This window comes from Carassius gibelio, chromosome B19 (assembly GCF_023724105.1).
Source record: "Carassius gibelio isolate Cgi1373 ecotype wild population from Czech Republic chromosome B19, carGib1.2-hapl.c, whole genome shotgun sequence".
NCBI classification, from domain to species: domain Eukaryota; kingdom Metazoa; phylum Chordata; class Actinopteri; order Cypriniformes; family Cyprinidae; genus Carassius; species Carassius gibelio.
This window is the reverse complement of record NC_068414.1, coordinates 14,945,220-14,957,739: the sequence shown is the minus strand read 5'-3', so window position 1 is coordinate 14,957,739 and position 12,520 is coordinate 14,945,220. Positions and strand designations below refer to the sequence as shown.

Below are 12,520 nucleotides of genomic sequence, written 5' to 3'. Positions count from 1 at the left end.
CTTTGCTTGCGTCTGCAGTAATACCATTTATGCTAACAACATGACCCAAGAATGTAATCTCCTTAAGGCAAAACTTGCTCTTTTTCAGGTTGATAGTCAGTCCAGCCTCCTGAAGCTTAAGAAGGACTGATTGGAGATCGTTGAAGTGCTGAGCCACTGATGGTGAATAGATGATAATATCGTCAATGTAGACAAAGCATATTTTTCCTCTCAATTTTCCCAGTACAGTCTCCATTAGCCTCTGGAATGTGACGGGGGCATTTTTCAGACCAAAAGGCATTACATTAAAGTGGTACAGTCCTGAAGGTGTAATAAATGCAGTTTTATGCTTACTTTGGGCTTCCATGGCCACCTGCCAGTAGCCACTATTTAGGTCGATGGTTGTGAAGATTGCTGAACCGGAGAGTGATTCGAGTATCTCAGTTATATTTGGAATTGGGTAAGCATCGTTCTCAGTTACTGCATTTAGGTTTTCGGTAATCAACACAAAATCTAAGGCTGCCATCTTTTTTGGGGACCAACACGACAGGCGATGCCCAGCCAGAGTGTGATGGTTCCACAATTCCTGCTTTCACCATTTCTTCAAGCTGCTCTTTTACAACAAACTGCTTGGCAGGTGACATGCGGTAAGGACGCTGTTTGATAGGGACCTGATGGTTAGTATAAATACAGTGTTTCAGAACATCAGTACGTCCAGGTTGTACAACACACACTTGGGTATTGGTCTCTAAGATGGTCTTTAATTTTTGTTTGTCAAGGGGAGATAGATGTGCTTCACTTACTGCTGTGTCAATTAGCGTTTGTACATTTGCTTCAACAGATGCCGCTATGAATGCAGGTTGGGGTGGAGGAATAGAACTTAATAGTGAGAGGGATGGGTTAAGTGTCCTCGGAGGCTGCTCTGGTTGCTGGCCTGAAGGGCTAGGTATGCAGTAAGGAACTTCAGGTACACTGGCATTACCAGGTTGAAAAGGATACTCCTCTTGTGGAGTAATCTTGAATGAATATTTTCTATCAATGACATTTATTTGTAAGCCACTGAAGTAAATGAAATCCAACCCGAGAATCACAGCGTATGCAAGTGCTTGGGGGGACAGGATAGCAACAGGTAGAGTAAAAGTTTGGTCATGCATATTGATTTGCAATTGAACCCATCCTAATGGGACTTCTGCTTCACCATTTGCTAGGTACAGTGGACCAAGTGACCAAGGCTTGAGTTCTCCTGGCAAGAAGAGCTTTCTCCACAGGCTTTCGTGGATCATGGTATAGCTTGCACCTGTATCTAGAATGGCCTTTCCATACCAGCTGCCAATACTAACTGGAACGATAAGCTGTTGAGGAATGATAGCAGGAGGGACAGGGGCTGGTTTAGAGGGTGTTTTCCGTAAATTCTTAGAATTTGATGTTTGGTTTGTTGTGGCCGTGATAAAATTGTTTGTGGCTTGACCTCCAGGTTTATGAGGCTGAAACGGGCGTGGATTGGACTGGTGTTGTTTTGCGGATTGGTTTGTGGTTAGGGAGGCATAATTTGGACAGTAACCAGGTGAGTGGTTTCCTTTACATCTCCAGCATTGAATTTGTGGTTTTTCAGGTTGCTTGTTACTGGTGGTTTTTTGTGACACTTCAGATTGTAGTTTTCGGCCCATGCACATTTCATATTGCAACTGCAGCTCATGGTCTTTCTCCAGTTGGTGTCCTAGCTTTACCAGCTCTTCCACAGTGCTTACACGTCCGCGTAACTGACTGGCTAGGTAAGGCTTTATGTTTTTAAGAATCATTTTAACTATTTCTACTTCGGTCAAAGTGGGCTTCCATCTTTTGCAGAGTGCTCTATATGTGAAAGCAAAGTCTCTTATGGTTTCTTTTCCTCCTTGCAATCTAGTACGTACTCTCTCAGCCAGCTCGTCTTCATAATCTTCAGAAAGAAAAGCGGACAAAAAAAAAGTCTCAAACTCACTCCATGTCGTTACTGAAGAGCAAGCAACCTCCAACCAGTCACGTGCTGTGCCATGAAGTACACTTCGGAAGGTTGCCAACAAGTCACTTTCTGCAAGAGGATGCAATGCTAAAAAGTCCTGACATCGGGTTAGATACAGCAGAGGATCGGCGTCATCAGATGGTCTTCCAAAAGTGGGAAAGGTCAACTTTAAATGGTCACTTTTTCCAGCAGGAATAGGATGACATTCTGGGACCTTTTCTAGCGGTGACGGGGGTGCGGTAAGTGTGAAACGGGAGGTTGGTTGTAACCCTTTACCTTGGTGATCAGCCATGTCTTCATCTTGCCGTTTTCCTTTCTCCCTGTCTGTTTGAAGTTCTTTTAGTTGAGTGCTTAGCTTGTCAACCTGAGTGATCCAACGATTACACTCAGTGGAGAGCTGCTCATGCTCCTTTTGAAGGTTCTTTTGTGTAGCTCTGATGTCTCACTGAAGTTCAACATGAAGTTGCTCCACCATGAAACGGACTTCAGCAATCAAGGTAGACTCCATTTTCTGTAGCTCGTGTGACATCATCACTTTCATGGCCTTGACTAATTGATCTGAATCTGTGGAATCCACTTTTGTTGCAGTTAACGTTGTGAGAATTTGTTGTTTGCTGGCATCGATTTTGGAAGTCAGGTCTACAAGTTGCTTTTCATGATGGGATGTAGCCATTTTTTGCTCCTGGGTGAGTTCAATCACAGCTTTTTCCTGCTGTTTCATAAAGTCAAACAGATTATCCCAGTTACCTTGCACTTGCGCAGTCAAATGGTGAAGTTCTTTTCCAGGAGTTGGGAGGTAACCAGGCAGGCGATGCTGTGATACTGAGGAAGATGGGGTAGTTTCAGTGAATGTGGATGTGCAAAGTTGCATAGGTTCTGGCTGAAATGAAATCGCTCCACCTGGAGGGGCAGAAGCAAAGTGCACCTGAGACCTGGGATGGGGACTGCTGAACGGAGTTGGTGTGGAGTGAAAGGTGGGAAACTGAGGTGGAGGAACGGGCCTTGGTTGCACCGTTGTCCAGACTGGAGTTGCTATGTCTGGGGGTGGTTCAATTTCCACAGTAGTCGATGGTGAAGGAGGGCTAGTGGCCATGGCTTTATGGTGTTGTGTATATAATTAGTAAATTAAATGAGTAACTTGGAATTACTGTGGCCTTTTTGTTTCTTTTTGTTGGGGGTTAAAATAAAAATAAGAAAAAAAAAGTACAAAAGGGACCGAGTACAATTTCCAGTCACAGTTTAACACTTTCCACAATTTTTTTTTTTTTCAAAACACACACAAAATGATCAGAGTACTCCCTGATCAGAAACACCCACAATTTTCAAGATTAAAGTTTAAACGAGAAATGTTCTAATGCATGTGACACATTTTCAAGTTCCAGGGAAATATTCAGGTTCAGATCAATGTAAATGCTTGAGTTCAAGTCGTTCAAGTCCCTGTTCGGGCGCCACTTCTGTAACGGTGGCACGCCCTAGTGACCTTTTGGAAACAGTATCTATTTCATAGTTCGGGCGCCAGACAGGATTTTGGCCTGTCACCAATTAAATATCAAAATCCCGTGATAACCCAGGGAGATTTTTTTAAAATACCACAGTTACTCAAACTACATGGGTTGCTTGTACAGTAGTTAATAGAAGACAAACAACAACAACTTGCAGTTCGAAAGAATTCATTGTTATATATTTGTCCCTTCTTTATACACAATTCTGGACACAAATCAAAAACCCCATATAATCAGGAGGAAAGGAACAAAAACAAAAACGAACAATAATAAACAAACAAAAAAAATAATAATGATAATAATGTATAGAAAAACAACAATTGTAAACGACAAGGTTTTTCATACAGGCATAATTAAATGAACTTAGACATCCCAGTAAACAAGATCAGCAGATCGAGGCTTTCTCCTCCAAACAAAAACACTCATCAGCGGTCCAGCGAGAAAAACAAAACAAAACAAAAAAAACACAGGATCAGGTATATATTTTTTTCTCTTGAACCACCAAAGTCATAGATATACTGAGAGGGAAATTAAATGAAAGTCAGTAATATAAATACATCGGTCACTCAAAGCGACCCGCGAATGGGTGGAGGAAGTGCGTGCGATGAAGTGCGTTAGTGTGTGTGTGCGCGTGTGTGCAATATCGCTGACCATGTCTGGCAGGGAAAAGATCCTTGGGAGGCAGCGTTTTCTCCGGATTAGCAAAACCCAACGGAATGACGATCTTGTGAGTTCCTTCAGCAGTTCGTTACACTCTTTGCAGCCTGGTGAATCTTTATTTCCGCACTCTCACTGACCCAATACAGCGTGCGTCTCACTCCCGCCGATCAACTCCTTTGTTTGGTTTGCTCACCTGCCACTTGGCGTTCGCGTTTACCATTTCCCCCCCTTTTTCCAAGCGATTTTTCCTTTTTATAATTTTGCCTTAATTGTTCCACATCCCGATATGGGCACGGAAGGGGCGGATTTTCTTTACATCGCCACAATATAAAGATAATAAATTCTTCATTTACAAGGATTAGTTTAAACATTGGCATAGGTATTTGTACACCATTGAGGGCATATTTATGAATAAAAATATTGATTTTAGATAATAAAATACCTAAAAAGTTACTTATTGTCCCTTTAAAATATCCAAACTTCACAATAAATATACACATTGTTAAACGCTGTCCACGGACAGGCTTTGGAACACAATCAGAAGTTTGTGTTGACATCATGAAAGATTAAAGGGGAAATCTGCCCCTTCTGATTATGTAAGAGTGACCAGTGAGATGGCTTTGAATTTGACATGAGCAATATGTCCAGAAGCCAGATTTATTTTTAAGCCCATTACATAATCATATGTCCTAGGAATTAAAGACTCAAGGTGAGGGAGGATGTTGCTTTCTAGGGTAGTTTTGTGATTAATAGATGTTTAAATTGAATTAGAGCTCAGTGTGGGCTACACTTCTGATAGATGGATGGATGGATGGATGGATAGATAGATAGATAGATAGATAGATAGATAGATAGATAGATAGATAGATAGATAGATAGATAGATAGATAGATAGATAGATAGATAGATAGATAGATAGATAGATAGATAGATAGATCAAAAAACCTTTACCGCACATTCAGGGCTTTGAGACTTTCATGTTCAGGTGGATATTTGTACAGAGACACACAACAGGGCTCAGTGAGACTTATGATGTGGCTTAATAAAGTGCTGAGTCCTGACCACTAATAATAGCACGGAAATAACAAAAAACTAACTCAAGGCTGAATGAAACATTTCAGTGAGAAGATAACAAATCCATTTAACCACCTCTGCTGTAGAGAAAGACTCTTATTTCACAACAACACAAGTTGACTGTCAGATGTCACTCCTACTTATCCTCCAAACAATTCGCTCATATAGGTGTTTGTCCAAATCCCTGATATTCGACCCATCAGAAAGTATATTACAATTGCGCCCCTATCGGCAAAAGGTAATTTTCATATTAATGTTTTGTACTCTTTTATTTACACTCTGATTTGCGTTTTGTGTAGCTCAGTTGGTAGATTCATGCGTTATACCTTAATATGTAATCATGCTATCATGGGTTCGATCCTAGGGAACTGATGTGCACGTAAAATGTATATGCTCAATAAATCATAATTTAGCATGATTTCAGTGAGGGGTAGGTTTAGGGGTGGGGTTAGGTTTGGTTAGTTGAACGAATAAGCCACCTAGTAAAATATGTTCGAAATACTGTGAGATCGGTGTAAAAAGTCCACACATTGCATTTAAATAAATGTGCGTTTTGATTAGTAATGATGTTATACGTCATTTCATGACGACAGACGCAACGCGATACTGTCATTATTTTTACGCCTGCTAGAGGGTGCTTAACTTTAAAACGTAAATATAGGTCGTAATAAGGTGCTTGCACATACGACCTATATGGTCGTTTTTTTTTGAGGACAGGCTCGTACTAATATACTAGAAATACTAGTATATAAACCTCTGTCTCTTTTTAGCAAAGATATAAAATTAAAAGGGGTCATATGATGTTGCTAAAATTACCATTATTTTGTGTATTTGGTGTAATGAAATTTTTATTCGATTTAACTGTGATTACTGTACATTATTGTTTTTCCTCTATGCTTCGCCATTTCTGAAATGCATCGATTTTTACAAAACTCATTGGTCTGAAAAGCGAGGTGTGCTCTGATTGGCCAGCTATCCAGTGTGTTGCGATTGGCCGAATACCTCAAGCGTGTGACAGAAATGTTACGCCCCTCACCATACTGCGATGCCGTGTCCTGGTGTGACTAGTCAAAAACAATAAAACCCATTACATACGAGTAATTTATTGCATCCGGTGAGGACTTAATTAAGGATAATAATGACTTATACTGTCTTTTAAGAAAACCATGTCTTCTTTTGTGATTAGAGAAATGATAAAAACAACAAGCGCTGTTCAACACTGCTCAAAACTTGCATTTGAAAAACTTTGTGTTTAAATGAGGCCTTTTAGGAGGTCTTCGACAAGCCTTAACTTTTATAAAAAATATCTCTTTTGGTTTGAGTCTTTGTAACTTTAGGGATCTTATCTATTCACGAACAGCTTGTAAAAATCACATGACCCCTTCAAAGTCTGCAAAAGCAAATATCTGGTGCATAAACAAGCTAATTGCATTTCCAGAGGAAATTCTTCTCTTGAGAATCATTATGCTTCATGAACTGTTTGCACATTCACAATGTACTGGGAGGCTGTGTGCTAAATCATCCAATTAGTTTTACAATTATTACACAGTTCTCAAACAGAAGCCCAAAGAACACTGTGATATGCTTCATCAGAGTAACAGCTCCATCAAACTGAGTGTAGTCATTTCAAATGAGAGAATACTCGAGAGCAGGGCAATATGCGATGGCAATGTGGGCAAATGTAACTCACCTGTGTGCTCTGTATCTCATGCCACAATGAGAAAATGCAGAATTTAAGTTGTAAAATCTGTGTGATACATTAGAAACATCTTTAGAACTTTAATGGACATTACTTCATCAAAGTATTAAGATGAGCAGTGTTTTGGTGCGTTTCCTGATAGCATTGCTTCTTAGTGTACTATGAAGACATTAAAGGCATGTCTTCTCTAAAGGTATACCTTTTCTATGCATGTTCCCCAAACTTTACCTTAGTAGGTTGCTTAATGTATATCTACTTGCATGCAGCGTAACCAGGTGCTGTCTTTGGTGGTGGTGCTGAACTGGTTGATATTGATCGCTCAAGAATGGATGGGAGGCTTCAGCGCTTTATGTGAGAAAGCGATGTTCCTTAATAAAAGAAGGGTTGATTTAAAATAAAGACACAGAACTCTTTCCAGTAAGAACGCAACAAACTTTGTGAAACTTTTACTTTCACTTTGAAACATCACTTCAGGGAAGAATATCAAGAAAAAAACATATGTGCCCAGAGCACCTCGTAGTGGTCACCAAATAAAATACAAGAAAAAAAACCTACCGGTAGCTTTGTGGACAGCATGTTGACATACAGCACCATTGAGCTACAGGCGTCCCAAGTATGAATCCCAACTGGAGGACCTTTCCTGATCCTGCCCCCGAAAACCATAAAACTGCCCTCAGCAGTGTACAGTGCACTGCTAGATAACGTTCACCGATGGAAATTTAAAATATAAAAAAACTGGATGCCAATAAAACGTGCGGCAATAAAGGAATTAAATATCTTAGTTCTGTGTGCCACTGTGCAGCTAGATGCTCTATATATGTCATGTTATCTTTGACAGAACATTTGCATATGTGTTGGTGTTGACACAAATAATATTTTCTTGGCGAGTTTCTGAAACCCCTCGCTTAGCATAAAAATTTAAGCCATTAGAAACATTCGATTGGATATAAACACTCTAAATAGGACAGACAAACTTTACACACAAAGCCTTTCTTTCTAATAAAATAGTTTGTAGAAAAGAGCAAAAATACTTAAAAATACTATAAAAACACAAGGAATCTGAAGATCAAATAACAACATTAGTATAGTTAATACAGTTAATATAGAACATGTCAGCATGACAGAGACCTGGACCGTATCTGTATTGTGGAAGTTCACACTGACATCTTGTTATTTTGGCTGGTGTTTGTCTTAGATTTGTAGATGTCTCGATTTTCCTGGTTTACTTGCTTGAACCCAAGAGGAGCAGCTGAGGAGCAAAAACAATCAGGGACGAGTCTTTGATTTCACATAACTTATTAATAGAGGTGAAGTACTGTAACTCTTTCCATTCATTCACATTTAATGAGCTCTGCGGGAGTTGATCCTACACCAATATTGGCAGGGTTTCATCACTTCTTTATCAACTTATCAAGTTCCAAAAGGAACGCGCTCATAGTGTGCTGTTTATTATAAATGCCAGGCAGATCAAATGAGTTTCAGTCACTTCACAAAATTACTTTAATCACCCCAAACGTCCAATAATCTTACCAGCATTTTCCACTTGTTTTTGAGAGTGCATACAACACCTACACATGTGACTGAGTCATGGAAAGTGAAATGGACCTGTAGACTTGCTCACCAGTTGACATGAATCAGGCAGGGTTTGGTAAATGGTAAACCCAACCCTAAACCACATCAGATAATACCACACAATGAAAATGAAATAAAGGGATATTAGAGCTCTCGACTGAATGTGTGAGAAAGTGGTTAGAGAAGGTTACACTATACAACTTTTTATATTCAAAATGAGCACTCTGCTAAATATTTCTTGCTAAAAAACTTTCTTAAACCAAACTAAGCTGGTGTTAACCTTTCCAAACTGGTTTTTGGCTAGTTTAGTTGAGTAGCCTGCCTGACCAGCTCAAAAGTGCCAAAACTCATTTAAAACCAGATCAGAAACCCATCAAAAACAGACTACGAACCAGTTTAGTCTAGTTCAAGCCGTTAATTATTACGGAAAAACAATAACAAATGGGTCTTCATTTTAACAACACTATGTTCCTTCAAGCTTTTTTTTTGGTTTTGAATGCAATTTTGTGGCTTGCTTCAGTCTGAACACAGATTTCAGCATCACGCATTATTGGGAACAGATTTGGTAAGATTTTGTCAAGAAAATGCATGCGAATGAAGCCTTTGCAGCATTTCTCTGACGTCTGCTCCCCTGCTGCTGCACAAAGCGTCTAACATTTGTGGACTGTTGTCAGCAGTCATAAAACGACAAGCACAATAACAACAATTTATGCCTTCCTATATTTATAAAGGCTGTGGTTTCTATTCATAGCAGCTATATATATGGGAACACTGTTATTTACAAGTCTCTCCACCAATGACAAAGTAATTTTCTTATCACCTTGAGTGCTGCTTCCAGACTATTCTGGCCGAAGGCACGCTGGCACAGGCTGAACTGCTCTGTATCGCACTCAGCTGGGCATCATGCCTACCGCTTCTGCCAGCAGTGCCCACACACAGGTTTAAAACACTCATCCAAAATAGCCCTTCATCTGTATTTTTGAGCTCATGCAAACAATGATGCATAAATATTTCTATTCCCATGTGTGTTTGTCTATGATTGCTGCCCTGCTCGCAAATAAAGAACAATGTCTCTTCGACGTTGAGGCAAACATACACTTACTCCCCCACACATGCTCGTACAAGCACAAGGCCTCATGCTGAAGCAGGCTGGTGTGGGCGGCTCTGTGCCAGTGCTGCTGCTGCTGCGGCGGCCCCACAGGAAGCGCCCGGGCCACTTCCTCCTGTCTCACGGCTCCAGCAGATGTCCTGCAGACGTGAGGATCTGTGTGACACACCTCGCCAAAAAAAGGTTTATTTATAGTTCGCCAGCAGCAACGACTCACTCTTAATAATAATGTTTTATATTCCCTTGTGAAAAACACTTATCACAGAAGTAATTTACTTATAGAATAAACTTTTTAATATTGGCTGATTAATTACTTAAAAGACAATTATTGCATCTTAATTGCAAATAAATGACAATTTACTACAGTTTCGGTTTTTATAATAAAAGCAATTAGCAGAACTTTAGAGTGTTTTTACGACATTTTAAGTATTTAAGCACATTTTATTTATGTGTAATTTCAGATTTCTGTTGAAATATGGTTCAAATGTAGTGCTGAATCTATTGACAAACATTCGTGGTAAAAATAAAATATATATTAAAAGGTTTTATGAGTGTTAATAAGCAATCATGAAAGTTAACTCTTTAAGGAGGCCTATATGAGCTTTTGGTAACACTTTAATTTAAGGTGTCCTTGTTACACGTTACATGTACTTACTATTATAATAACAATAAATTATGCATAATTACATGCACGTAACCCTAAACCAAACCATAATCCTAACCCTAAGCATATAATAAGTACATGTAGTTAATTATTAATATTACTCAGTACTTAAATATAATTACACTGTAACAAGGACACCTTAAAATAACGTGCAACCGAGCTTTTATCTCATGAATATTATATTATCTGCAAGATCAGCTCTTAAAAATATAGTTTTCAGGTTTGAAGTACTGTACATTGCAAGTGCATGTACAATGCAATTAAGTGCACTTATTTTTACATAAGGGTTATATATTCTAAGAGTTTTATTATAAAATTATGTAAATGTGTGTATAAAATCACACACACACACACACACACACACACACACACACACCAAACAATGGCAACTAAATAGTGATTCAGTGCACCCGAGACTTAGCTCCACCCATAGCTGGCTGGGGTCCATTTGCATTCTAGTATATTCAAAAACAGAATTGAATAATGGCCTTAGATAACAATCTGTTCCTCACACCGAACTAACATATTGTCTCAGAAGTATCCTATGTAGCGGAATGATGCCCTAAGAGCATCCTCTAAAATATTTCTAGGTCAGTTCAACAGTTCAATCGACATCCAACCAAGCTGAACAAAACACTCATCCTCATCTGCCTGGCTGAGCAGGTCATCTTTATTTATGGGAATATAGGTTTGTGTGCTGCTAAAAGGCATCTTCTATTTATCCCAAGTCTTGGGATTTGTCATGTATTAAAAGAGCCAGAGCTGGCATGGAATAAAGCAAAATAGATTAATGTGGCCTTAACATAAGAATGCACATCCAGATATTAACTGAGTAATAATGCACCTCTAGACTATGACATGCATAAAGTTGCAGATATGTTCACGCGCAGAGAACAGATCCGTGTAAAGGTACAGGCAGATGGTATTATTTATGCTTTAATTAAGTGAATCAGAATCATGATTAAAAAGCTGTCATTGGAAAAATGGCATAATTGAATTAGCTCTCTAAGTGCATTCATCTGGAATGTTATTAAGTAGATTACATTTTATTCTAGCACAGAATGAACTTAGAGAACTCTTAAAAAAGCTGGAGTAGTATTTGTTTCTCTTAGAGAGAGTACATACTGTGAGAGGAAAGGTACTGTGCATGATGGTACAAATCACATATTAATTCAGTGTACCTTAGAAAGTACATTGAAGACCTTTCATAATACATGCAATGGAGATTTTTTAAAAAGACATTCCATATTCTTTTTTTTAATTTATTTTGCAAATTCATGTTTTAATAGTATTTTATTTTCACCATATTACAGTGTGAACTTTAAAAAAATACTAATACACTACTTTTGTTATTTGTGTCATGATCCTAAACACAAAACTGTCACTTTGTATGTCTATTTATGTTTTTATGCTTTTTAATATAATAATTAAATATCAACGTATAAGTCACAAGCTTTCCGGTTTTCATACAAAATATCTTAAATTGTGTTCTGAAGACGAACAAAGCTTTTACAGGTTTGGAATGAAAAGGTGGTAAGTGATTAATGACAAAATATTCATTTTGGGGTGGAGTAACCCTTTAAGGCTGACATTCACTCATAAGCTATAACTGTAAATCTCTCAATGAGCAACGGCTAACTTTAGCTCACTTACATGTTAATTTTCTTACTATTTCTTACTAGTTTAATAAATGACATTCCTAGGATTGATGAAAGCACGTTTCTTAATGTTTATTTATTTAGGGTACCAAATTCAAAGTGAGTAGATATTGAGATCATTTTCATTTCTGTCAAACTTACTGAGCTAAAAGAGTTTCACCATCAATCTTGTACTGTGAACCTGTACTGCCCTCATCAGGCCAACAACAGCTTTCAGTATTATTCCACAAATAATCCACAGATGTCGTACTTTTCATTTCCTTGCAGTGATACTTTTACACATATGCAATTCAAATAAATTAAAGCTCATGAAGACATTATGTATTTCTTCTATGTCAAGGATCAGAGAAGGCTACATTAGCTTGAGGCTATAAAATATCTGTTATATAATCAGAGAGCAGGCTACATTCGGTTCTTAAGGACAGAAGCTATAGCCACAGCTATATGGAGGCTATAAAGGATCAGTCTTTATGAAACTGAATCAAAATTCGAGGTATTATCATACGAGAATCAAGTGAAATAAATGAGAAAGTGCATAAATGACCGTAGGCTAGTCAGGAAAGAAACGAGGAGGCTAGCGTCTCAGTCACATTTTTTGCAGGTGT

At 38.5% G+C, this 12,520-nt stretch overlaps 1 long non-coding RNA gene across 2 annotated transcripts; it reads left to right on the top strand.

The window, feature by feature from the left end:
- On the top strand, positions 1 to 2,407 carry LOC127979137 (uncharacterized). Of its 2 annotated transcripts, none has more exons than XR_008158731.1 (6): positions 1 to 162; positions 360 to 439; positions 530 to 626; positions 821 to 1,543; positions 1,689 to 1,751; positions 1,883 to 2,407. It is a non-coding gene; the product is annotated as an uncharacterized LOC127979137 (long non-coding RNA). The 2 variants fall into 2 exon arrangements; XR_008158732.1 differs by having other exon boundaries at positions 1,628 to 1,751.
- Positions 2,408 to 12,520: the final 10,113 nt, after the last annotated feature.